The sequence below is a fragment of the Formica exsecta genome, unplaced genomic scaffold (genome assembly GCF_003651465.1).
Source record: "Formica exsecta isolate Colony F162 unplaced genomic scaffold, ASM365146v1 scaffold489, whole genome shotgun sequence".
Lineage (NCBI taxonomy): Eukaryota > Metazoa > Arthropoda > Insecta > Hymenoptera > Formicidae > Formica > Formica exsecta.
The window spans coordinates 924301-928450 of NW_021852127.1; the positions used below are offsets into that span (position 1 = coordinate 924301).

At 36.1% G+C, this 4150-nt stretch overlaps 1 protein-coding gene across 3 annotated transcripts in view; it reads left to right on the forward strand.

Annotated features, from left to right (window-relative positions):
• LOC115241449 (nucleolysin TIAR) overlaps positions 1-4150 on the forward strand; it is a 179997-nt gene that overhangs the window by 101812 nt on the left and 74035 nt on the right. The gene's annotated exons all lie outside the window — the stretch shown is intronic.

Genomic DNA, 4150 nt, shown 5'->3' on the forward strand with positions numbered 1-4150 from the left:
CTCTGCTTGTAAGAGAATAACGCAGACTAAAATATTATTTTGACCATAATATATCGATGATTATAGAAATTTTTTCAAAAAATATTTCGTTGTAACTGATATTTCAGCACATTATAAATGCCATTTTATAATATTACAATAATAATTAAGTTCGAGAGATCTAATTAGGTATCAATGCATGTATGTGCTGTAAGTTCCTGAATTTATCAATAAAAATGCTATTTCTCTCTTGCATGCTAATTTCATTCGAATACATTTTAATAATAGATAGATAAGATACTGAAAGAAATAACTCGATCACAGTCACTTATCGGTTGATAAATAATGGATATTGACGAACGTAGTTTTTTTAACGTCCGTATCGACTATTCCATGATGCATCATGCTCGTGGGAAAAAATATCGATTTTAGAGTGACCTAGTTTTTTTTACATCTTACAAGAAACGTGTCAGCTTTTAAAAGAGGATTTAAGTCGAAAATGTGTCCATGTTGATTGCATTAAGAAATAAATCTCAAAGTAAAGAGAGTTCACAATCTTGTATAATATTTACAGCACTTTACAAGGTAAGATCCTCGGCTAAACGACTGAGCCGCTTTTCTATCATCCGATAAAATCTTCCATTCCCTTCTTCAATTCGCTAGATCAAGCAATCTCGATCACGATGTCCCGTGATTCAATCAAAGTTACCTGTTTTGAACCTTTGGTGAGTCAAGCAAAACAAACATGCCGCGAATCGATCTCTCAAAGATTATATTAAATTAAAAGCAACCCTGGTCCCCAATGAATAAGCGCGCGGATTGCTATTCTCGCGTAGAATAGCATTCTCAGGAGCTTTTCAGCGAGTACACCGAAAGAAAACAAGACGATTGCGCGCATGGAGCGGTCGCTGAGAATACCGCCTTGCTTGGCCGGGAAAGGAAAAAAAAAAGAAAGAATATCGTCGGCGAGTAAGAGTAACCAATTTCCGTGCTCTCGGGGGAGAACGAGGGCGCGGAACGAAGTAGCGCAAAAGACGAACGACGCTCGACTTCGCCGATAAAACGAGGAGGCGGTTGAAACGAAAATCCCCGAACGCGAACAGGGAGAGAAATGTGTTAGATGCCGGGCTATTCGTCCGCGCTATCAGCGAGGATCAGCCCGACAACGTGCTGTTAATTTCTAAAGAGTCCCGGTGCCGTGCGGGAGAGCGTCTTCTCTCCAACGTGGCGTCCCGCGATTTTCACCACAAGGGAATAGCCCTCAACTGCCTGAGGAAGATGAAAGTATGGGGTGCACACGAGAAGAAGAAGGTTCGGTGCTGTTATAGATGTATACTATAGGGGAAGAGAGACTCTCTCGGGTCGATACCTGTTGATACTTCGTTCAAATAAAAGTCAACTTGTACGGCGAGTGGTTTAAAAGTCACATACACGCGCAGCCTGGCTAACGTGCTCTTTACCCCCGCATTCTCGTTCCCTCTACCGCCCCTTCCGCTCTCCCCACCCCTTCTCTCTATAGAGTTTCTTTCACGATGGCGTAGTTCGCGAAGACGAGAGGTTGGTCAGAGAACCGGTCTCGAGTACACCAAGTTCGAGCGACTTTTGCGGATACCGCTCGCGAGAGAACATCTGTTCCTTTTGCCATTTTATTATTTTAACACTCCTGATATCAACACATCCATCTTTCCTCCCCTCAATCGCGGAATTGAGTTTCGTCTCTCTAATGGAAACCTGTAATATGTTCCGATTGAAAATCTATCGAAACGGAATTCATACGTATTCTATGTTTTTTTTTCCTTTGTTTGAAATGTACGTAAACTCTTGCTTTTTCGGATATACACTAAATAAATATTCATTCGTTCATGTTTCGGGGAATTGCGATTTTTGCATGTGTACGAAAAATGCACAAATTCAGTTTTTTTTTTATGAAAGTGTTCTAAAATAGTTTTAAACTATGTACATATACAATAGACGGTATACGGCTTTCGTTACGATTGCCATTGGCTCTCTGCGATTGCTAATCTATCACACTAGTCACATAGACACGTTTAGTAATTCAAGAACTAATTGTTATATCACAATATCAATCCGCTTTTGTGATCAAATGGAGATCAAATATCATACAATGCATGTAGAGTGCATTAGTCTGATTATATGTAATCAAATATACCCGTGGAGTAATAACGCTTAAAAGATAATTCAAACATCCCGATTATACTCGCTAAGCCTAAGCAATGATTTTCATATCTAACTTCATATCTTGCGCATAAATTTCATATCTAATAAAAAAAAACTCGCAGCCAGAATAAAAAATTAATGTAAGTAAAAGAAAAGTTATAATAGTTGGTTATTTTGCGCGTCACTTATTAATGTATAATAAAGTTACAAAATCCGTTCGTAATAAATGCGAGAATTATCCTGGACAAGAGATTACCAATAATCATAATTTTAAATTTGATCAATCTCCGTATATCCCTCTTTCAATTAATAATCTGCCGAGCAACGACTACGTCTCGAACTGGATGTCGATACCCGCGAGTTTTTGAATCGATCCCTTAATCGCTTCCTCTGTCAAATCCACTTCTCTCAATTTACGGGAATTGTTGCGGCACTTAATTCGCCGGACAGTTTCCCCGCAGATGCTGCCTGCTCAACTTCCTCTTATCCTTTTTCACGCGAAACGAGGAAGGCGAGCTCCGTGCGGGCAAGTCAACCGGATGAAATTCATATTCAATATGCTTTGATCACTTCCCCACGGAGATCCGGGATTCGCCCCCCGGCTACGAAGGATGGATGCATATCTTCTCGTAGACCGCGCTGATATAGGAAGGATTAAAATGCAACCAAGCTCCGTCTCTCATTCTTTGCCACCACAGCCTCTAAAGCATTCACCATCTTAGATATTAAAACTGAAAAATAATCGCGATGCCGACGAGATGAATAGACTGCTACGCGAACTCGGTCCGAATATATTCGACGATATACGTATTGTCGTAAACAAAAATCATACGATGTGCACGAGATATCTTCCATCATAAATTTTATATGAAAGCGGATAACGCTGACAGAAGACAGCGCGAATTCAAGTCTGCTTGAATAGGATTTACATTCGATCCTATATTTTTTAATAAGCCTTCATACATATTGTGTCCGTTTCCTATAACAATGTTGGTTTTTTTTATGATTTTTTTCCATATGCCACGCACATATACTAAAAATCTTATATTGCTAATATCATATTTACTAGAAATGACGGTTTATAATTTACATGTTTCTGCTTTTTCTGATAAATTTATGAAAACGAGTTTTTTTTATGAAACGCGCAGAAATGTCAGAAGAAAATCTCTACTTTATATGCTCATACATAAGATATATATCATATATATATATATATAAATGTACATACATCATATATACGTGCACAACTTAAACGACTGAATTTGAGTTGAATTTTTCATACATAGGTCTCTACAAGTTTTATAGTATTATATATTTTTAGAATTTCTGGAACTTGATTATATGCTGACATACATTAATTATAAAATATATGTCGAGTTGAAAGCATTCACAAAAAAAGATAGAGAGAGAAAGAGAAAGAAGGAGGAGATTTGAGACTTGTAATATTACAATTAACAAAAAAAAAATTTCAGAAGACTGAATATATGTATGTGAATGTGTATATATGTTACAAGAATATTATATATTTCTTAAAAATGTACGATTGATATTTATTAATTCATGAAATATCATAATTATCAGCATTTTAACTTACATAGAAATAAATATTATGTAATAAATACAACACGAAAATTATTTAATATAAAGAAGCGAAATATTTCATTTCACATACACATATTTAAACAAAATTCCAGATAAATGTATTCTTTCCATATAAATATAAAATTTTTTACACTTTTAAATAACTTGAATTAAACAGAAACACTATACACATGCGTGATTTCGTCGAAAGTACTGCATCTTATAATAAAGTTATGTAAAACGCGTCTTAAAAATAATGTTTTTATAGAAAAATATTCTCAAGCGCGCTCTGTTCTTAAACGATTCTTAATAAAACTTATTAGAGATGTAAACGTTAAACTCGTGTTGACTATTCAATTGCTCGGGCGTTTTGCCTCGGCCTTCTCATTAAAAATAATCAATATTAAGATAT